The sequence below is a fragment of the Heptranchias perlo genome, unplaced genomic scaffold, assembly GCF_035084215.1.
Source record: "Heptranchias perlo isolate sHepPer1 unplaced genomic scaffold, sHepPer1.hap1 HAP1_SCAFFOLD_59, whole genome shotgun sequence".
NCBI classification, from domain to species: domain Eukaryota; kingdom Metazoa; phylum Chordata; class Chondrichthyes; order Hexanchiformes; family Hexanchidae; genus Heptranchias; species Heptranchias perlo.
Window position 1 is genome coordinate 2,309,584 of NW_027139612.1, and position 23,916 is coordinate 2,333,499.

Genomic DNA, 23,916 nt, shown 5'->3' on the forward strand with positions numbered 1-23,916 from the left:
TCAAATCACGTCGGGGTCACAGTTTTTTCCCTGAGAGCCGGTTCAAACAATTCTGCAATTCAAGTTTTCTTTGCGTCTTCACAATTAACAGAACCCTGCTCGAAAGTCTGCCTCGAGCCGGGAGGGAAGCACCTGATGACCTCATTTATTTAATGCAAATAACAGAAGACAAACACACATCTTCGTTCAAAAACCACCCTTCAGGTGGACACATAGTGAGATAAACACAGGGCAGAGATGCAGACAGTATCCAGAAACATCGGGAAATAGACAAGAGAAATAGATTGAGCGCTTTGTTATCAGAAAATTGTCTGAACCTCCACGGTCAATGAAAGGGCTTTTGTTGGTCGGTTTCCCATTGAACCGGAGAATTCGGGAGAACTTGGTGGATGGTTGGTTCGTATTCCCTTGTCCCCCACCATTGGAAAAGGTTTGTCCATCCCACCAGACTAACTCCTTTCAAAAGCCACTCTGTCCAAAGCCAATATATCCTTCCAGATGAGAAGGGAATAAAACTTGAAAAGAGCGTCACTGTGGATCAGTTTTCTCTCACTCAAAATTTTCTGTTTAATGAAGTAAAATATGCAGGTGACAAAGAATACGGCAACAGCCACTGTCTCCCTTTTTGGCAGGAGAAGAAAATCGATCTGTCTGTTTGTGGAGACCAAGTTCAAACATAATGTTTCCGCCCGGGATCGAACTGGGGACTTTTCGCGTGTAAAGCGAACGTGATAACCGCTACACTACGGAAACCGATGGCATGGCATGTTACACAATGGGTAGCTGAATGGTGTGCTCTCTCTGCTCGGACTTGGAATGTGTTCTTTCCATTGCAGCTGGAGACACAGACAGTGGCTGCTCCCCCTTAACTTTAAAAACTCTCAGGGTAGTGGGTTTGAGCCCCACGTTGGGCGAGTACCGTTTTAAACTTTTATGCTGCTTCCACCTGCCCTCCTCCGTCTCACCGCACACGATGGGGCCGCGCCCGGGCTGAATCTCTCCATTTCGGTTTCCGCCCCTGTCGCAGCATGAAATGCTCCTTATCAAAGTCACAAATGATGCCCTATGTGACTCCAACCATGATAAACTATCCCTCCTCATCCTTCTCAAATACAATATCTCACCGTGCTGTTATGCTGTTAGTCTAGTTTCCTCTCTCTGCTCTTATTTGGAATGTGTTGCTTTTCCATCTGACAACACTTAGTATCATGGTATTATGTTAGTCCACAAGAGGAGATCATTCGGCCCATCGTGCCTGTGCCGGGTCAAACACACGTATTCGTTCAAAATAAGTTCAGAGACAGATTGAGAGGTTTTTTTTATCAGAAAATTGCCTGAACCCCCACAGTCCACAGCTTTCCTCCTCGCTATCAACCACACGGCCTACTTTTGTGTCACCCGCAAATTTCTCAATCATGCCCCCTACGCTTAACTCCAAATCGTTAATGTACACCACAAAAAGCAAAGGACCAAGTACCGAGCCCTGCGACACCCCACTGGAAACAGCCTTCCAGCCGCAAAAACACCCGTTGACCATTACCCTTTGCTTTCTACCACTCAGCTAATTTTGGATCCAATAAGCCACATTCCCTTGGATCCCGTGGGCCTTTACTTTTTCGACCAATCTGCCATGTGGGAATTTTTCAAAAGCCTTGCTACAATCCATGTAGACTACATCAATTGCGCTACCCTCATCGATCCTCCTTGTCATCTCCTCGAAAAATTCAATCAGGTTAGTTGGACACAACCTCCCCTCAACAAATCCATGCTGACTGCCCTTGATTGGTCCTTGCCTTTCGAAGTGACAGTTGATCCTGTCCCTCATTTGAAATGGAGTCTTTCTCCTGCTTGCTGCAATAATAGATAAGGCGGTTATTGGTACTCAGGTCTGGCGAGATCAGTTGATAGAACATGAGACTATTAATCTCAGGATCGTGGATTCGAGCCCCACATTAGGCGAGGACCATTTTTAAGTTTCATGCTGCTATCACTGGCCAACAGTGCAGAAATAATGCAGAATAAAACACGGTATCGGTAGTCAGAATGGCCGAGCGGTCTAAGGCGCTGCGTTCAGGTCGCAGTCTCTTCTGGATTCTGACATTGCTGATTTTTACCAAGACGTGGAAATATTTTATTTGTGGATTGGGCTGCAGCTGATTTTTCTGCCAAGTTTATTTGCTCCTCCCACAAAAGCAACTGTCTTTGTCATGCATATGTGACTTGAGAAGTTTTGAATGGTGAAATGTTTGACATATTAATGACCGGGACAAAGAAATAGAACAGCAGTGGGAAACATTTCAAACGATGATCGATAGAGTCCAGGAGAAATATATCCCACGACAAAGCAAGAAAAAACTAGCCAGAAATGATACAACAGGGATGAATAAAGAAATAAGGACAAAATTGAAACTGAAGAAAAAGGCACACACGAGACAATAAAGGAGAGAGGGGAATGTGAAAAGACTGGGAAAGAAGTCTAAAGAAATATTGGAAAGGAAAAAAGGAATATCAAAAAAGCGAAGTATTCTGGACACATCAACAGCCAAAGAAAATTTAGGATTGGAATAGGGCCACGAAGGGATACACATGACAAACTCACAGGCAATGACAGCGAAATGGCAGAAATATTAAATAATCACTTTGCTTCAGTATTTACCAGGGAGACTAATATTGTGGGCATGACAGGAGAAGAAGAGATCAAAAAAAATATAAAGAGATTTAAGATCGAAAGGGGGGAGATAATTGATAAACTAATCAAAGCTAGAGAGGAAATTTCCTGTTAGGAGCCGAACCACAGTTTCAAACCGCTCAGCCACGCTAATTTCCGTATTACTGTTCAGGAGCTCATTTCACAGGGACACGATTACTGCGCTCCATTTCGAGAGGCTCAGTGACAGGTGGAAATTGACCAATTAATAGAATCATAGAATAGGACAGCGCCATTCGGATGCCATTCGGCCCATCGTGCCTGTGCCTGCTCTCTGAAAGTGCAGTCCAGTTAGTCCCACTCGCCTGCTGTTTCCCCATAGCCCTGAAAATGTTTCCATCCAAGCGTTTATCCAATTCCCTTTTGAAAACTGTGAGTTAAGAAAAACAATATTGAAAGGGGTACTGGGGCCTCTGCAGCGTCGATGTCGAGTGTGTGATGATTGAAGTTATCAAGATGGTTGCTTTACACATGGTATGATGTGCAATCATCCTGAAATATCTTCAATATCCAATACAAATTGAATTGCAAATCTGACGGACAAACACTGGAAAACAAGTCACGAGTGAACGCAAATCATCTGGGACCCGTTTTCAGCCTCACCGCACTTTAAATAAAGTGAAATAACTTTGCATTGAAAAGATTTGGAACTTGCATCTGTGCCTTTATCTGTTCCAGTTCTTAAAGTTGCTGGCGTCTGATGATGAACACGCCTCTGCTCACTCTATTGAACAAGAAAGGAGGTGTTTGACGTTGACGGGACCTGTTGGTTCTGAGCTCATTCTTTACATTGAGTGGGTTCGCGTCCTTCAACTTTAGCCCAGCGGTGAACTTCGCAGCAAACAAGTTCGACACCGTCTCACCGCGGACGCTGAATGCCATATTTATTGTAAACAATTTTACAACACCAAGTTATAGTCCAGTAATTTTATTTTAAATTCACAAGCTTTCGGAGGCTTCCTCCTTCCTCAGGTGAACGTTTGTTGGAAATGACAAACGTTTCCAACAAACGTTCACCTGAGGAAGGAAGAAGCCTCCGAAAGCTTGTGAATTTAAAATAAAATTGCTGGACTATAACTTGGTGTTGTAAAATTGTTTACAATTGTCAACCCCAGTCCATCACCGGCATCTCCACATCATGCCATGTTGATTGTTATTTCTTTCAGACCTAAATAAATAGTGACCGTGATTTTAAATTTGCACTCAGTGATTTTTAGGTAGTCTCCTTTCAGTGTTTCAAAGGCGACCCCTAATTTATGATAGTCCGGCCATTTCACCAGCCGTGTTGAAAACAAACATGTCTCTGCTTTTCGCGTCTTTTTTCCAAAGGCAAAAAATATATTTCCCGTGACCTCTGAAGGATGGACAAGTACAGTTCAGAAAGCAGAAGCAAGTTCACCGAGCTTAAATCGTCTGACCACGTTCAAGGCGATATATACAGATATATATATATATATATACAAGTAGTTGCTGTCTATTTCTGTGGTTGTCTTTTTTCTGTGTGTGTCCATCTGCAGGTCGATTTTGAATCAATACCAGTATTCGTGTCAGTTTGTTGCATGAAATAAATGAGGGTATCAGGCGCTCCCCTCCCTGCCACTGGGTCGGTACTGAGTCAGGGTTTAGACTAAACTTCTGTTTTGTTTTGTGTGAAAAAGCAATTGAAACCTTCATTCGGGAATTATCCAGTCTCATGTGAGCGGTGAAAGAAACAGTGACCCCGATGTGATGTGAACACGCAGCCTTTTGATCTGGAGTCAGACCTTTGCGCCACGCACTCTGAAGACATGATCCTGGATGTTATTATATTTTTTGAATGTTTCTCAAACACCGTTTCATATATTGGTTAAATGGATCGGGCTGATCAAATCTCCGCCAGATCCCACCGGGTGTGATACAGTCTTGGAAGCAGCCTTCACCCCCAATATCACGCTGGCATTCATCGCCTGCTCCCAACGGACTGCATGAACAGGGCTGGGAGATATGGACTTTGTTCACATCATTCAGCAATGTGAATCGTTAAATATTTAATCATTTTTAATGGGGACAAGGTTTCAAAATGCTTCCACCCGGTTTCGAACCGGGGACCTTTCGCTTTCTCGGCAAACGTGATAACCACTATACTACGGAAAACTGATACTGCAAGCTCTGTGATATGGATATCACCCCTCAGCCAAACTAATTTCCGTATTACTGTCCAGGAGCTCATTTCACAGGGATACATTTGCTGCGCTGTGTTCAGGAAGGCTGCAGAGAAGGACAGGGAGCGATGGTCAGGCAGGGAATCCCAGAGCATCGCGCCGACACAAACATTTCACTGTTTTTTTCATGTACCTGTTATCCGACCGCAGTTTAAACTATTGCGAATGGCATGCGCAGATGATATTGTTCATTGAGTGTTTTTTTGCTCGAACCATCAGCCTTTACGGTTAACAGCCGAACGCGCTAACCGATTGCGCCACAGAGACCAACCGGTGTGGTTTCTTGCAAGATACATGAAAGCAGCGTGTCACCTGGCCAAAGTTTCATGTTGCAGCCACAGAAATGTAGTTGTCCATTATCAGTGTTACTTTTCCAGAAATAAAGGAAGGAACATTGTTTGTGGAAACATGGAAACGGTCTGATCTCGCTCACAGCATCGATATCACCGCCAACCAGCTCTCCTGCAACCGGCGCGCTAATCGCTGCTTGGTCTGTTACTTATTAGCACTGCGGGAGAGCATTCGTCACACGGATTGCAGCGGTTCAACAAGGCGGCTCACCACCACCTTCTCAAGGGTAATTAGGGATGGGCAATAAATACCGGCCTCGCCAGCGACACCCACATCCCATTCACGAATAAAAAAAAAATATTAATTTCAGATTCTGCATCAGTTTGAGGTGCTGTATTGGATTAAGCTGTTGTATTTGTTTGAGGTACTTTATTGCTTTGAGATACTGTATTAGATTGAGATGCTGTATTAGTTTGAGGTATTAATTTATGTTTCAGGTTCTGTATCGGTTTGAGGTACTGTATTAGTTTAAGGTGTTGTATTTGATTGAGGTACTGTATTAGTTTGAGGTTCTTTATTAGTTTGAGATGTTGTATTAGCTTGAGGTATCATATTAGTTTCAGATTCTCTATCCGTTTCAGGTATTGTATTAGCTTGAGGTACCGTATTAGTTTGAGGTACTCTTTTAATTTGAGAAGCTCTATCAGTTTGAAGTGTTATATTAGTTTGGGGTATCTGTATTGTAAGGAAAGAGTTAGTCTTTATATTGAATTAATATTAACCTTTACCATTTGCCTCTTAAGTAAGGAAGTATAAATCTCTGTTGGGAGAATGAAACTACAATCATCAGACAGATTTGCTTCATTTTATATGCATGCATATGTTTAATATAGAGACGAGTAGATTCTGAAGTCAAGAAACTCTTGGATCGGAGCTGATATCATAATACTCATAAGTTTAATTATCCTTTTGATATAAACAATTCTCTGACAATCATAACAAGGCCTTTAAATCATTCAGAGCTGGTGTGTATGTGTGTCAGACAGCATTGTGTGCTGTTCGTCTTACCAGCTTCACAGGGAAGCAGGAGAGGTGTGAGATATGTATGATTGCTCCGTATCATTCCAAGCTGACGCAGCGGGAAAGGGCTGTACTGGTGAGAGATAAACACCATTCTGCTCTCTGGTCAATGGGCAAGGCCATATGTTTTAACTAACAAGTTCAAAAGTTATAGTTATAATTAATGCCTAAAGCAGAACACCTGGCTGTGTGGAAGGAGCCTGCTTGCACCACAAGGCGACATCTAGTGGAGGAGTGTAGTTCGGTGATGAGGGAAGTGATACTCTGATGACATCGAAAATTCTGGAAACCCTCAGCAGGTCAGGCAGAATCTGTGGAGAGAGCAACATAGTTAATGTTTCAGGTCAATGAACTTTCATCAGAACCACGTTGGGCAGTTGTGTTTTGTAATAGTATGAAACATTGGAATTGTTTCACTCATGTGTGGTGATTTGGGTACTTTTCTGTCTTTGGAAGTTGAAGAGTAAAATAAGGGCTCATCCGGGATCTCTCACATATTTGGATAGACAACCCCGAAGCGAGAATCATACCCCTAGACCAACGAGCCCGTTGACAAAAACCAATGCATTCAAGAGCCAGCCGTCGTAAAACCCTTTTTGTTGGCTATCCTTGATAAGCAATTGTGAGGACAAGTTGCAAAGACCAGACTTGCATTCCCTTGAGTGCAGAATATTAAGGGGTGATCTAATTGAGGTGTTTGGATTATTAAAGGATTTGACAGGGCAGATAGAGACTATTTTCTCTGGTGGGGAGAGTCCAGAACAAGGGGGCATAACCTTAAAATTAGAGCTGGGCCGTTCAGGGTTGATGTCAGGAAGCACTTCTTCACACAAAGGGGAGTGGAATTCTGGAACTCTCTCCCTCAAAAAGCAGTTGAGGCTGGGGGTCAATTGAAAATTTAAAAACTGAGATTGATAGATTTTGGGGCTAATTCGGGAGTTTAATGACTTTGACATTTTTTCCCTGTGACTTGGACAGTTTCGATCGATGAAATATTCGTGAAAAGAGTCAGTGCAAAGAGAGTCAACAGTTCATGTTTTCCCGAGACACTTCCTTCAGAGCTAAGAACGAAAAGTTTCTCATTTCCATAGTGCAGCGGTTATCATGTTCACCAGTTACACGCAGAAAGTCCCCGATTTAACCTCGGAGGGAAGCATGTTGTTGGGACTTGCTCCCCATAAACCTTCAGGGTCGAGTTTGTTCATGCATGAAAGGGGCGACAAACCTTTTTAAATTTAACAACGGCTACACCAGATTCCTGGTATAATAAGCACTAAACACTTTTAAGCAGACTCCTAAAATACAGTATGTAAAATGGGAAGGGATGAAAGTTCATGACATACAAAACACAAAGATTTATTGACGTTTTAATTGTCACTTGGCAAACAAGTTAGCATTTCCTTCAGTGTGCAACAGAACGTATTAATGGCGATTAAAAAAACATTAAATGTCTCACAGACTTGAATTATTTTTGTGCAATGAACTATTCCCAACCACAAGGGAACACTGCATCAAACATATATATTTAAGTATATAATAAGTATATATAATATATATATATATATATAATCTATGCCATCAGTAGACCTCGTGGTGAAACGGTAGCGCGTCTGACTCTGGATTCTGAAGGCTGCGTATTTAAATCATGTCGAAATCACTACTTCTTATACCATTCATATCAGCCTGGATAATTTTGGAATCACTGCTTTTTAATAATAAACGAAACTTTGATCACTAGTTCATTGTTCATTGCTCCCTGTCATTGATAATTGAAATGAAATATTAATCTAGCTAAGCCGGAGAACAAAATATTAAACAAGCGAAACAAATACTGAGCAAAATTATTTGCAATGTTTGGGGGGAAGTGCAGCTGAAAAGCAGAAGATCTGAATGGAATGATCAATGATTGAGCGGAATACATTGCTCGACTTGTTACTCGATTGCCTTCTTGCACAGCACCTCACAAACCCGTGACATCAACCACCTAGAAGGACAAAGGCAGCAAGTACATGGGAATAACACCACCTGCACGTTCCCCTCCAAGTCACACACCATCCCGACTTGGAAATATATCGGCCGTTCCTTCATCGCCGTTGGATCCTGGAACTCCCTACCTAACAACACTGAGGGAGAACCTTCACCACACGGACTGCAGCGGTTCAAGAAGACGGCTCACCACCACCTTCTCAAGGGCAATTAGGTTTGGGCAATAAATTCTGGCCTTGCCAGCGACACCCACATCCCATGAACGAATAAAAAAAAAATCTCTGTGCTCCTCCAATTCTGGCCTCTTGCGCATCCCCGATTTAAATCGCTCCACCATTGGCGGCTGTGCCTTCAGCTACCTAAACTCTGGAAATGCCTCCTTAAACCTCTCCGCCTCTCTCTCCTTTAACACATACCTTAAAACCTACCTCTTCGACTGAGCTTTTGGTCACCTGTCCCAATATCTCCTTATGTGGCTTCGTGTCAAATTTTGTTCAATAACGCTCCCGTGAAGCACCTTGTGACGTTTTACTACGTTAAAGGCGCTCGACAAATGCAGGTTGCATCCTCTGGTTATGGACCCTCCTGCCAATGGAAACAGCTTCTCCCCATCCATTCTATCAAAATCCCCTCATAATTTTGAATACCTCTATTAAATCTCCCCTTAACCTTATTTTGCTCGAAGGAGAACAATCCCAGATTGTCCAGTCTCTCCACATACCCCATCCCTGGACACGATGCCAGGCGGAGGTTTGCAACCAGGTTTGCAAATTATTGCCAGTCGGGAGCTGGACAAATCGAAAGGAACCGAAATGACAAACAGCTTTGTGAATCTATAGATACGCTTTGGGAAACGGAATTGGAGGCGAATAAAAGACTGACCAGACAGGCGGCCAAGACGCAGCTGAGTCGGCATGTCCCCCTGGAACAGTTACTCTGATGTTGTGGGTGAAATTAAGAGTTCGGAGCCATTTAAAGCGCTCCCAGTTACTGCAGATCAGGGATCAAAACCTGACATCAGCGTCAGGACGCTTAGAATACTTTTTCTTTATTTGTTCATGGGATGTGGGCGTCGCTGGCGAGGCCAGCATTTATTGCCCATCCCGAATTGCCCTTGAGAAGGTGGTGGTGAGCCGCCTTCTTGAACCGCTGCAGTCCGTGTGGTGAAGGTTCTCCCACAGTGCTACTGAGTGACAGACAAAGCACCGGTGGGCGCGTCGGTTGCAGGAGAGCTGGTTGTCGGTGATATCGATGCTGTGAGCGAGACCAGACCGTTTCCATGTTTCCACAAACAATGTCCCATCCTTTGTTTCTGGAAAAGTAACACTGATAGTGGACAATTGCATTTCTGTGACTGCAACTTGTAACTTTGGCTAGGTGACACGCTGCTTTAGTGTATCTTGCAAACACATCCATTGGGTGATCTCTGTGGCGCAATCGGTTAGCGTGTTCGGATGTTAACCAAAAGCTTTGGTGGTTTGAGCCCACCCATGGACGAAAGTTGCACCTTTCTCTTCCCACTTTCGGATTCATTGCCTCATTCTGATCGCCCTGAAGCCGGTGCCAGGTTTTAATTCCTGATCTGCAGTAACTGGGAGCACTTTAAATGGCTCCGATCTCGTAATCTCATTTCAAGTTTTCGAATGTGTGATTTGGCGACAAGAAAACACTCTGTGAACAATGTCATCTGAGCATGCCTGATTCGCTATAGTTCAAACTGCGGTCGGATATCAGGCACATGAAAAACAGTGAAATGTTTGTGTGGGCGCGATGCTCTGGGATTCCCTGCCTGACCATCACCACCTGTCCTTCTCTGCAGCCTTCCGAAATACAGCGCAGTGAATGTATCCCTGTGAAATCAGCTTGGCTGAGGCGTTATGTCCCGAACACGGGACTGCAAGCTTCAGGTTTCCGTAGTGTCGTGGTTATCACGTTCGCCTAACACGCGAAAGGTCCCCAGTTCGAAACCGAGCGGAAACCTTGTTCCCATTAAAAATGAGTAAATATTTAACGATTCACACTGCTGATTAAATGTGAACAAAGTCCATAACTTGCAGCCCGCTGAGAGCAGGCGATGAAAGACCCGTGATATTGGGGGTGAAGGCTGCTTCCAATACTGTCCCACACCCGGTGGGACCTGGTGGAAATTTGATAAGCCCTGTCCATTCAACCAAGGTGGGATAAATTATACGGTGTTTGAGAAACATTCATGTATCGAATAACATCCTGGATCCTGTATTCAGAGTGCGTGGCGCAAAGGTCTGACTCCAGATCAAAAGTCTGGGTGTTCACATCACATCGGGGTCACTGTTTCTTTCACCGCTCACATGAGACTGGATCATTCCCGAATGAAGGTTTTAATTGCTTTTTCACAGAAAAGAAACAGGTGTTTGGCCTAAAACCTGACTCAGTACCGACCCAGTGCCAGGGAGGGGAGCGCCTGATACCCTCATTTATTTCATGCAACAAACTGACACGAACACTGGTATTGATTCAAAATCGACCTGCAGATGGACGCACAGAAGAAAGAGAACCACAGAAGCATATATATCTGAAAACATTGCCTTTAACGTGGTCAGACGATTTAAGCTCGGTGAACTTGCTTCAGCTTTCTGAAATGTACTTGTCCATCCTTCAGAGGCCACGGGAAATATATCTTTTGCCTTTCGAAAAAAGACGCGAAAAGCAGAGACATGTTTTGTTTTCAACACGGCTGGTGAAATGGCCGGACAATCATAAATTAGGAGTCACCTTTGAAACATTGAAAGGCGACTATCTAAAAATCACTTCGTGCAAATTTAAAATCACGGTCACTATTCATTTTGGTCTGAAAGAAATAACAATAAACATGTCAGTCAGTGCCCGCGGTGAGACGGTGATGAACTTGTTTGTTGTGAAGTTCACCGCTGGGCTAAAGTTGACGCCGTTTAAAAAACGCGAACCCACTCAATGTAAAGGATGAGCTCATAACCAACAGGTCCCGTCAACGTCAAACATCTCCTTTCTTGTTAAATGGAGGGAGCAGAGGCGTGTACATCTTCAGACGCCAGCAACTTTTACAAATGGAACAGTTGAAGGCTCAGATGCAAGTTCCAAATATTTTCAATGCAAAGTTATTTCACTTTATTTAAAGTGCCGTGAGGCTGAAAACGGGTCCCAGATGATTTGCGTTCACTCGTGACTTGTTTTCCAGTGTTTGTCCTTCAGGTTCGCAATTCAATTTGTATTGGATATTGAAGATATTTCAGGATGATTGCACAACATACCATGTGTAAAGCAACCATCTTGATAACTTCAATCATCACACACTCTACATCGACGGTGCAGAGACCCCATCACCCCTTTCAATATTGTTTTTCTTAACTCACAGTTTTCAAAAGGGAATTGGATAAACGCTTGGATGGAAACATTTTCAGGGCAATGGAGAAACAGCAGGCGAGTGGTACTAACTGGACAGCTCGTTCAGAGAGCAGGCACAGGCACGATGGGCCGAATGGTATCCGAATAGCGCTGTCTTATTCTATGATTCGATTAATAGATCAATTTCCGCCTTTCACTGAGCCTCCCTAAATGGAGCGCAGTAATCGTGTCCCTGTGAAATGAGCTCCTGAACAGTAATAGGGAAATTAGCGTGGCTGAGCGGTTTGAAACTCTGGTTAGGCTCTTAACAGGAAATTTACTCTCTAAGTTTGATTAGTTTATCAATTATATCCCCCCTTTCGATCTGAAATGTCTTTACATTTTTTTTGATCTCTTCTTCTACTGCCATGCCCACAATACCAGTCTCCCTGGTAAATACTGAAGCAAAGTGATTATTTAATATTTCTGCCATTTCGCTGTCATTGCCTGTGAGTTTGTCGTGTGTATCGCTAAGTGACCCTATTCCTATCCTAAATTTTCTTTGGCTGTTGTTGTGTCTCGAATACTTTGCTTTTTTTTATATTCCTTTTTGCCTTTCTAATATTTCTTTAGACTTCTTTCCCAGTCTTTTCACATTCCCCTCTCTCTTTTATTGTCCAGTGTGTGCCTTTTTCTTCAGTTTCAATTTTACCCTTATTTCTTTATTCATCCCTGGTGTGTCATTTCTGGCTAGTTTGTTCTTGCTTTTCAGTGGGATATATTTCTCCTGGACTCTATTGATCACCGTTTTAAATGTTTCCCACTGCTGTTCTATTTCTTTGTCCAGGTCATTAATATGTCAAACATTTCACCGTTTGAAACTTCTCAAGTCACATTTCCATCAAAAAGCCAGTTGCTTTTGTGGGAGGAGCAACTCAACTTGGTCGAAAAATCAGCTGCAGCCCAATCCACCAATAAAATATTTTCACGTCTTCGTAAAAGTAAGGAATGTCAGAAGTGGGATTCGAACCCACGCCTCCAGAAGAGACTGCGACCTGAACGCAGCGCCTTAGACCGCTCGGCCATCCTGACTACCGATGAAATTCCATTCTGCATTATTTCTGCACAGTGAATTGAGCATAAAATTTGAAAATCGCACTCGCCCAAAGTGGGGCTCGAACCCACGACCCTGAGATTAAGAATCTCATGCTCTACCGACTGAGCTAGCCGGGCATGGTTACTTTAATCGCCTTGTCTGTTATTGCAGCAACCAGGAGAAAGACTCCATTTCAAATTATTGGAATAATTTCTGAGGGCTCGGATAAACTGTCACTTCGAAAGGCACGGACTCATCAAGGACAGTCAGCATGGATTTGTTCAGGGGAGGTCGTGTCTGACTAACCTGATTGAATTTTTCGAGGAGGTGACAAGGAGGATCGATGAGGGTCGCGCAATTGATGTAGTCGACATGGATTTTAGCAAGGCTTTTGAAAAATTCCCAAATGGCAGATTGATCGAAAAATTAAAGGCCCATGGGATCCAAGGGAATGTGGCTTGTTGGATCCAAAATTAGCTCAGTGGCAGGAAGCAAAGGGTAATGGTCGATGGGTGTTTTTGCGGCTGGAAGGCTGTTTCCAGTGGGGTGCCGGAGGGCTCGGTACTTGGTCCTTTGCTTTTTGTGGTATACATTAACGATTTGGACTTAAACGTAGGGGGCATGATGAAGAAATTTGCGGGTGACACAAAAATAGGCCGTGTGGTTGATATCGAGGTGGAAAGCTGTAGACTGTCGGGGTTCAGGCAATTTTCTGATAACAAAGCACTCAATCTATTCCTGAACGAATTTTGAACGAAAATGTGCGTTTGACCCGGCACAGGCACGATGGGCCGAATGATCTCCTCTTGTGGACTAACATAATACGATGATACCAAGTGTTGTCAGACGGAAAAGCAACATATTCCAAATAAGAGCAGAGAGAGGAAACTAGTCTAACAGGATAACAGCACGGTGAGATATTGTATTTGAGAAGGATGAGGAGGGATAGTTTATCATGGTGGTAGTCACATACGGTATCATTTGTGACTTTGATAAGGACCATTTCATGCTGCGACAGGGGCGGAAACCTAATTGGAGAGATTCAGCCCGGGCGCGGCCCCATCGTGCGCGGTGAGACAGAGGGGGGGGTGGGGGAAGTGTCAGAGCTGGGGCTCACCGGTGGAAGCAGCATAAAAGTTTAAAACGGTACTCGCCCAACGTGGGCTCAAACCCACCACCCTGAGAGTTTTTAAAGCAAAGGGGGAACAGCCACTGTCTGTATCTCTTGCTGCACTTGAAACAACACATTCCAACTGCGAGCAGAGAGAGAACACCATTCAGTTGCCCATTGTTTAGTGAAATATTATCCATTTCCGTAGTGTAGCGGTTATCACGTCTGCCTTGTACACAAAAAGTCCCCAGTTCGATTCCGGGCAGGAACATTATGTTGGAACTTGGTCTCCATAAACATCCACATCGATTTTCTTCTCCTGCCAAAAAGGGAGACAGTGGCTGTTCCCTGATTCTTTGGAAGGTGCATCTTTGACTTCATAAAACAGTTTACTTTGAGTGAGAGAAAACTGATCCACAGTGACGCTGTTTTCAAGTTTTATTCCCTTTTAATCTGGAAGGATACATTTGCTTTGGACAGAGTGGTTTTTGAAACGAGTTGTCGGGTGGGATCGACAAACCTTTTCCGCTGGTGGGGTCAAGGGAAGCGAACCAAATATCGACCAAGTTCTCCCGAATTATCCGGTTCAATGGGAAACCGACCAACAAAAGCCCTTTCATTGACCGTGGAGGTTCAGACAATTTTCTGATAACAAAGCGCTCAATCTATTTCTCTTATCTACTTCCCGATGTTTCCGGATACTGTCTGCCTCTCTGCCCTGTGTTTATCTCACTCCGTGTCCACCTGCAGGGTGGTTTTTGAACGAAGACGTGTGTTTGTCTTCTGTTCGTAATAAAGTCAGTGCGGTTTGACGTGTTGTTACTCAAAGGTGCACTTGCCCTGCTGGTGAGCAGAGGCAAGTGCTCGAGCAAAACAGCCGTTTCCGGGCAGACACACAAAGCTTTCAGGTTGAAGAAAGGAACGGAGGTCTCCTGTGCCTCAGCGCCAACATGTTAAGCTGTAGGCTGTCTGTAAAGTAAAGAAAACGGCCTTGAGCTAATTTCTGCTTACTCCAAAAGCACGTTCGCTGGTTCCAACCAGAATCCTAAGAATGACTTTTATCTGTTAATTGTATTGCAGTCCTCCGCTGTACCAGCTGAACGATCGAAGGGAAGCAGCAAAGATTGCTCTCTTTGGTACATGTTCACTGTGCGCCTTTTGACACTTCCGGACTCGTGGAGTCACATGTGCATGACCGAGACTGACTCGGTTCCTGCTCAGAGCGCATCGTTGTGGCAGTGTGAGCTGTTACTTTCTCTGCACACCCGAGAGGCGAATGCAGCAGTGGATACCGTGTCTTATGACAAATCAGAAGATTGTCTGGTCAACTCCAACCTGACTGGATTGTTTTTGCAAACTGTCCATTACTTTATGACTTTTAATAGCTTGCAAATTGACCTAATTGGTAGTGCTGCCTGGAAGTCTCCACCGTTCGTGCACTCTTAACAGAGCAGGAAATGCATTAGTTTTATTCACTTTGTAAATCCTGAGTTCAATCCAAAGAAAAGATACCAGGACCCGTGAAGCTTTTTTCCATGTCTCACTTTATCTTTCCATCTTTGCTAAACACCAAAATCAAAAACTTTTGCTGACTGCAGCACACCAAAAGATTAACTGCCCCTTGACCTCGATTTATCGAAGCTCAGGATTCACGTGGGTTATGGATTTGCTGAAAACTGGAACCATTTTTGTTTCGGGACAATTCCCCAAGGTAAAAAAGTGAGTGGAAAATGCGGACATCGATCCCAGTACTTCTCGCATGCTAAGCGAGCACTCTAACATTTGAGCTAATTCCCCAGTTGCGGTGGTGAATTTGCCCTTCACAATAATCGCTTAACATTCGTCTCCAGGCAGTGCCACGAATTGCCACCTCCCTGAATTTTTTCAATACTTTGCTCCAATCCGCGGTATCGAGTGTTCGCAATTGAGCAACAGCAGAACGGGAAGGCACAGTAATCGTGAATGATGCCGAGAACAGCCCGAGCCTGCGGAACGCAGACGAGGTCATCGGAAAAGAACAGCAGCCCGAGCTTGAGGAAACAGCGAGAGCTCTGTCTGTCTGTCGGTCTGTCTGACTGATGGAAGGCTTATTTGCCTGAAAGTGAGTGCGGTTTGACGTGTTGTTACTCAAAGGTACGTCCTGCTGGTGAGCAGAGGAAAGTGCTGGAGCAAAACAGCCGTTTTCGGACAGACACAAAAAGCTTTTGGTTTCAGAAAGGAAAGGAGGTCTCCTGTGCCTCAGCGCCAACATGTTAAGCTTTTGGCAGTCTGTAAAGTAAAGAAAACGGCCTTGAGCTAATTTCTGCTTACTCCAAAAGCACGTTCGCTAGTTCCAACCAGAAACCTAAGGATGACTTTTCTCTGTTAATTGTATTGCAGTCCTCTGCTGTACTTGCTGAACGATCGAAGGGAAACAGCCAAGATTGCTCTCTTTGGTCAATATTCAATGTGCGCCTTTTGACACTCCCGGACTGGTGGAGTCACGTGTGCATGACCGAGACTGACTCATTTCCTGCTCAGACCGCAGCGCTGTGGCAGTGTGAGCTGCTACTTTCTCTGCACACCGTGGAGCAGTGGATATCGTGTCTAATGACAAATCAGAAGATTGTCTGGACAACTCCTAGCTGACTGGATTGTTTTTTGCCAACTGTCCATCACTTTATGACTTTAGATAGCTTGCAAACTAACCTAATTGGCAGTGCTGCCTGGCAGTCTCCACCGTTCGTGCGCTTTTCACACAGCAGGGAGTATATTAGCTTTATTAACTTTGTAAATCCTGAGTTCAATCCACAGAAAATATATCAGGGCCTGTGAAGCTTTTTTCCATGTCTCACTTCATCTTTCCATCTTTGCTAAACACTAAAATCAAAAACTTTTGCTGACTGCAGCACACCAAAAGATTTACTGCTCCTTGACCTCTGTTCATCGAAGCTGAGGATTGACGTGGGTTCTGGATTTGCTGAAAACTGACACCATTTTTGTTTCGGGACAATTCCCCAAGGTAAAAAAGTGAGTGGAGAATGCGGGCATCGATCCCACTACTTCTCGCATGCTAAGCGAGCGCTCTACCATTTGAGCTAATTCCCCTGCTTAGCGAGACCAATTGTCCTTCACAATAGTCGCTTCACACTCGCCTCCAAACAGCGCCACGAATTGCCACCTCCCTGAATTTTTTCAATACTTTGTTCCAATCCGCGGTATCGAGTATTCGCAAGTGAGCAACTGCAGAACGGGAAGGCACAGTAATCGTGAATGATGCCGAGAAGAGCCCGAGCCTGCGGAACGCAGACGAGGTCATCGGAAAAGAACAGCAGCCCGAGCTTGAGGAAACAGCGAGAGCTCTGTCTGTCTGTCGGTCTGTCTGACTGATGGAAGGCTGATTTGCCTGAAAGTGAGTGCGGTTTGACGTGTTGTTATTCAAAGGTCCGCCCTGCTGGTGAGCAGAGGCAAGTGCTCGAGCAAAACAGCCGTTTTCGGGCAGACACAAAAAGCTTTCAGGTTTCAGAAAGGAAAGGAGGTCTCCTGTGCCTCAGCGCCAACATGTTAAGCTTTTGGTTGTCTGTAAAGTAAAGAAAACGGCCATGAGCCAATTTCTGCTTACTCCAAAAGCACGTTCGCTGGTTCCAACCAGAAACCTAAGGATGACTTTTATCTGATAATTGTATTGCAGTCCTCCGCTGTACTAGCTGAACGATCGAAGGGAAGCAGCCAAGATTGCTCTCTTTGGTCAATATTCACTGTGCGCCTTTTGACACTCCCGGACTCGTGGAGTCACGTGTGCATGACCGAGACTGACTCATTTCCTGCTCAGACCGCAGCGCTGTGGCAGTGTGAGCTGCTACTTTCTCTGCACACCCGAGACCAGTGGAGCAGTGGATTTCGTGTCTAATGACAAATCAGAAGATTGTCTGGACAACTCCTACCTGACTGGATTGTTTTTGGCAACTGTCCATTACTTTATGACTATAGATAGTGTGCTGAGAGTTCGTTACGTGTGGGAGTTGAAGGGTTAATCTCTTTAAGGGTTAATCTCTTTAAATCTAGTGCATATTGCTTCAACTGTTTAAGGTCAATTTAAAAGTTTAAATTTCTAAGTTTCTGTCTGGCTTCAGCAGAGAGCTGCTGTAGCAAGTTAATTGGTTAGCTAGATTCAATTGGTCCCTGAAGGTGGGGCAGGCCTGACTCATCTGAGTCTCAACTGTAGAAAGACAGGGGCCTGTCAGTGCGGACAGCACGGTGTGAGGACAACACAGTGTGCTGAGAGTTCGGTACGTGTGGGAGTTTGGTAAAGTGGGGGAAGGAGGTGCTGCTTTGCCTTGCTTTTCCTGCAGAGCGGTAGTGGACCTGAGAGCGGTGAGCGGCGGTAAAGAGCGAGACCAGAGCGGGAATAAAAACAGCGCAGAGAGAGCGAGAGTTCAGTCGGTGAGCGGCGGTAAAGAGCGAGACCAGAGCGGGGATAAAAACAGCGCGGAGAGAGCGAGAGTTCAGTCGGTGAGCGGCGGTAAAGAGCTAGACCAGAGCGGAGATATAAACAGCGCGGAGAGAGCGAGAGTCCAGTCGGTGAGCGGCGGGAGAGAGCGAGACCAGAGCGGAGATATAAACAGCGCGGAGAGAGCGAGAGTCCAGTCGGTGAGCGGCGGGAGAGAGCGAGACCAGAGCGGGGATACAAACAGCGCGGAGAGAGCGAGAGTTCAGTCGGTGAGCGGCGGGAGAGAGCGAGACCAGAGCGGAGATATAAACAGCGCGGAGAGAGCGAGAGTCCAGTCGGTGAGCGGCGGGAGAGAGCGAGACCAGAGCGGGGATATAAACAGCGCGGAGAGAGCGAGACCAGAGCGGGGATATAAACAGCGCGGAGAGAGCGAGACCAGAGCGGGGATATAAACAGCGCGGAGAGAGCGAGACCAGAGCGGGGATATAAACAGCGCGGAGAGAGCGAGACCAGAGCGGGGATATAAACAGTGCGGAGAGAGTGAGACCAGAGCGGGGATATAAACAGCGCGGAGAGAGCGAGACCAGAGCGGGGATATAAACAGCGCGGAGAGAGCGAGACCAGAGCGGGGATATAAACAGCGCGGAGAGAGCGAGACCAGAGCGGGGATATAAACAGCGCGGAGAGAGTGAGACCAGAGCGGGGATATAAACAGAGCGGAGAGAGTGAGACCAGAGCGGGGATATAAACAGCGCGGAGAGAGCGAGACCAGAGCGGGGATATAAACAGCGCGGAGAGAGCGAGACCAGAGCGGGGATATAAACAGCGCGGAGAGAGCGAGACCAGAACGGGGATATAAACAGCGCGGAGAGAGCGAGACCAGAGCGGGGATATAAACAGCGCGGAGAGAGCGAGACCAGAGCGGGGATATAAACAGCGCGGAGAGAGTGAGACCAGAGCGGGGATATAAACAGTGCGGAGAGAGCGAGACCAGAGCGGGGATATAAACAGCGCGGAGAGAGCGAGACCAGAGCGGGGATATAAACAGCGCGGAGAGAGCGATACCAGAGCGGGGATATAAACAGCGCGGAGAGAGCGAGACCAGAGCGGGGATATAAACAGCGCGGAGAGAGCGAGACCAGAGCGGAGATATAAACAGCGCGGAGAGAGTGAGACCAGAGCGGAGATATAAACAGCGCGGAGAGAGCGAGACCAGAGCGGAGATATACACAGCGCGGAGAGAGCGAGACCAGAGCGGGGATATAAACAGCGCGGAGAGAGCGAGACCAGAGCGGAGATATAAACAGCGCGGAGAGAGCGAGACCAGAGCGGGGATATAAACAGCGCGGAGAGAGCGAGACCAGAGCGGGGATATAAACAGCGCGGAGAGAGTGAGACCAGAGCGGGGATATAAACAGTGTGGAGAGAGCGAGACCAGAGCGGGGATATAAACAGTGCGGAGAGAGTGAGACCAGAGCGGGGATATAAACAGCGCGGAGAGAGCGAGACCAGAGCGGGGATATAAACAGCGCGGAGAGAGCGAGACCAGAGCGGGGATATAAACAGCGCGGAGAGAGCGAGACCAGAGCGGGGATATAAACAGCGCGGAGAGAGCGAGACCAGAGCGGAGATATAAACAGCGCGGAGAGAGTGAGACCAGAGCGGAGATATAAACAGCGCGGAGAGAGCGAGACCAGAGCGGAGATATACACAGCGCGGAGAGAGCGAGACCAGAGCGGGGATATAAACAGCGCGGAGAGAGTGAGACCAGAGCGGAGATATAAACAGCGCGGAGAGAGCGAGACCAGAGCGGAGATATAAACAGCGCGGAGAGAGTGAGACCAGAGCGGAGATATAAACAGCGCGGAGAGAGAGAGACCAGAGCGGGGATATAAACAGCGCGGAGAGAGCGAGACCAGAGCGGGGATATAAACAGCGCGGAGAGAGCGAGACCAGAGCGGGGATATAAACAGTGCGGAGAGAGTGAGACCAGAGCGGGGATATAAACAGCGCGGAGAGAGCGAGACCAGAGCGGGGATATAAACAGCGCGGAGAGAGCGAGACCAGAGCGGGGATATAAACAGCGCGGAGAGAGCGAGACCAGAGCGGGGATATAAACAGCGCGGAGAGAGTGAGACCAGAGCGGGGATATAAACAGCGCGGAGAGAGTGAGACCAGAGCGGGGATATAAACAGCGCGGAGAGAGCGAGACCAGAGCGGGGATATAAACAGCGCGGAGAGAGCGAGACCAGAGCGGGGATATAAACAGCGCGGAGAGAGCGAGACCAGCACGGGGATATAAACAGCGCGGAGAGAGCGAGACCAGAGCGGGGATAAAAACAGCGCGGAGAGAGCGAGACCAGAGCGGGGATATAAACAGCGCGGAGAGAGTGAGACCAGAGCGGGGATATAAACAGTGCGGAGAGAGTGAGACCAGAGCGGGGATATAAACAGCGCGGAGAGAGCGAGACCAGAGCGGGGATATAAACAGCGCGGAGAGAGCGATACCAGAGCGGGGATATAAACAGCGCGGAGAGAGCGAGACCAGAGCGGGGATATAAACAGCGCGGAGAGAGCGAGACCAGAGCGGAGATATAAACAGCGCGGAGAGAGCGAGACCAGAGCGGAGATATACACAGCGCGGAGAGAGCGAGACCAGAGCGGGGATATAAACAGCGCGGAGAGAGCGAGACCAGAGCGGAGATATAAACAGCGCGGAGAGAGCGAGACCAGAGCGGGGATAAAAACAGCGCGGAGAGAGCGAGACCAGAGCGGGGATATAAACAGCGCGGAGAGAGTGAGACCAGAGCGGGGATATAAACAGTGTGGAGAGAGCGAGACCAGAGCGGGGATATAAACAGTGCGGAGAGAGTGAGACCAGAGCGGGGATATAAACAGCGCGGAGAGAGCGAGACCAGAGCGGGGATATAAACAGCGCGGAGAGAGCGAGACCAGAGCGGGGATATAAACAGCGCGGAGAGAGCGAGACCAGAGCGGGGATATAAACAGCGCGGAGAGAGCGAGACCAGAGCGGAGATATAAACAGCGCGGAGAGAGTGAGACCAGAGCGGAGATATAAACAGCGCGGAGAGAGCGAGACCAGAGCGGAGATATACACAGCGCGGAGAGAGCGAGACCAGAGCGGGGATATAAACAGCGCGGAGAGAGTGAGACCAGAGCGGAGATATAAACAGCGCGGAGAGAGCGAGACCAGAGCGGAGATATAAACAGCGCGGAGAGAGTGAGACCAGAGCGGAGATATAAACAGCGCGGAGAGAGTGAGACCAGAGCGGAGATATAAACAGCGCGGAGAGAGTGAGACCAGAGCGGAGATATAAACAGCGCGGAGAGAGCGAGACCAGAGTGGGGATAAAAACAGTGCGGAGAGAGTGATACCAGAGCGGGGATATAAACAGCGCGGAGAGAGCGAGACCAGAGCGGGTATATAAACAGCGCGGAGAGAGCGAGACCAGAGCGGAGATATAAACAGCGCGGAGAGAGCGAGACCAGAGCGGGGATATAAACAGCGCGGAGAGAGCGAGACCAGAGCGGGGATATAAACAGCGCGGAGAGAGCGAGACCAGAGCGGGGATATAAACAGCGCGGAGAGAGCGAGACCAGAGCGGAGATATAAACAGTGCAGAGAGAGCGAGACCAGAGCGGAGATATAAACAGCGCGGAGAGAGCGAGACCAGAGTGGGGATATAAACAGTGCGGAGAGAGTGAGACCAGAGCGGGGATATAAACAGCGCGGAGAGAGCGAGACCAGAGCGGGGATATAAACAGCGTGGAGAGAGTGAGACCAGAGCGGAGATATAAACAGCGCGGAGAGAGCGAGACCAGAGTGGGGATATAAACAGTGCGGAGAGAGTGAGACCAGAGCGGTGATATAAACAGCGCGGAGAGAGCGAGACCAGAGCGGGGATATAAACAGCGTGGAGAGAGTGAGACCAGAGCGGAGATATAAACAGCGCGGAGAGAGCGAGACCAGAGCGGGGATATAAACAGCGCGGAGAGAGTGAGACCAGAGCGGGGATATAAACAGCGTGGAGAGAGCGAGACCAGAGCGGGGATATAAACAGCGCGGAGAGAGCGAGACCAGAGCGGAGATATAAACAGCGCGGAGAGAGTGAGACCAGAGCGGAGATATAAACAGTGCGGAGAGAGCGAGACCAGAGCGGGGATATAAACAGCGCGGAGAGAGCGAGACCAGAGCGGGGATATAAACAGCGCGGAGAGAGTGAGACCAGAGCGGAGATATAAACAGCGCGGATAGAGCGAGACCAGAGCGGGGATATAAACAGCGCGGAGAGAGTGAGACCAGAGCGGGGATATAAACAGCGTGGAGAGAGCGAGACCAGAGCGGGGATATAAACAGCGCGGAGAGAGCGAGACCAGAGCGGAGATATAAACAGCGCGGAGAGAGCGAGACCAGAGCGGGGATATAAACAGCGCGGAGAGAGCGAGACCAGAGCGGGGATATAAACAGCGCGGAGAGAGTGAGACCAGAGCGGGGATATAAACAGTGTGGAGAGAGCGAGACCAGAGCGGGGATATAAACAGTGCGGAGAGAGTGAGACCAGAGCGGGGATATAAACAGCGCGGAGAGAGCGAGACCAGAGCGGGGATATAAACAGCGCGGAGAGAGCGAGACCAGAGCGGGGATATAAACAGCGCGGAGAGAGCGAGACCAGAGCGGGGATATAAACAGTGCGGAGAGAGTGAGACCAGAGCGGGGATATAAACAGCGCGGAGAGAGCGAGACCAGAGCGGAGATATACACAGCGCGGAGAGAGCGAGACCAGAGCGGGGATATAAACAGCGCGGAGAGAGTGAGACCAGAGCGGAGATATAAACAGCGCGGAGAGAGCGAGACCAGAGCGGAGATATAAACAGCGCGGAGAGAGTGAGACCAGAGCGGAGATATAAACAGCGCGGAGAGAGTGAGACCAGAGCGGAGATATAAACAGCGCGGAGAGAGTGAGACCAGAGCGGAGATATAAACAGCGCGGAGAGAGCGAGACCAGAGTAGGGATAAAAACAGTGCGGAGAGAGTGATACCAGAGCGGGGATATAAACAGCGCGGAGAGAGCGAGACCAGAGCGGGTATATAAACAGCGCGGAGAGAGCGAGACCAGAGCGGAGATATAAACAGCGCGGAGAGAGCGAGACCAGAGCGGGGATATAAACAGCGCGGAGAGAGCGAGACCAGAGCGGGGATATAAACAGCGCGGAGAGAGCGAGACCAGAGCGGGGATATAAACAGCGCGGAGAGAGCGAGACCAGAGCGGAGATATAAACAGTGCAGAGAGAGCGAGACCAGAGCGGAGATATAAACAGCGCGGAGAGAGCGAGACCAGAGTGGGGATATAAACAGTGCGGAGAGAGTGAGACCAGAGCGGGGATATAAACAGCGCGGAGAGAGCGAGACCAGAGCGGGGATATAAACAGCGTGGAGAGAGTGAGACCAGAGCGGAGATATAAACAGCGCGGAGAGAGCGAGACCAGAGTGGGGATATAAACAGTGCGGAGAGAGTGAGACCAGAGCGGTGATATAAACAGCGCGGAGAGAGCGAGACCAGAGCGGGGATATAAACAGCGTGGAGAGAGTGAGACCAGAGCGGAGATATAAACAGCGCGGAGAGAGCGAGACCAGAGCGGGGATATAAACAGCGC

The 23,916-nt window shown here is 47.5% G+C and overlaps 3 non-coding genes across 3 annotated transcripts; all 3 read right to left on the reverse strand.

Annotated features, from left to right (window-relative positions):
* Window positions 1-680: 680 nt before the first annotated feature.
* Window positions 681-753, reverse strand: trnav-uac (transfer RNA valine (anticodon UAC)). The gene has a single exon. It is a non-coding gene; the product is annotated as a tRNA-Val (tRNA).
* An 11,860-nt stretch (window positions 754-12,613) lies between these two features.
* On the reverse strand, window positions 12,614-12,696 carry trnal-cag (transfer RNA leucine (anticodon CAG)). The gene has a single exon. It is a non-coding gene; the product is annotated as a tRNA-Leu (tRNA).
* A 68-nt stretch (window positions 12,697-12,764) lies between these two features.
* trnak-cuu (transfer RNA lysine (anticodon CUU)) lies at window positions 12,765-12,837 on the reverse strand. The gene has a single exon. It is a non-coding gene; the product is annotated as a tRNA-Lys (tRNA).
* Window positions 12,838-23,916: the final 11,079 nt, after the last annotated feature.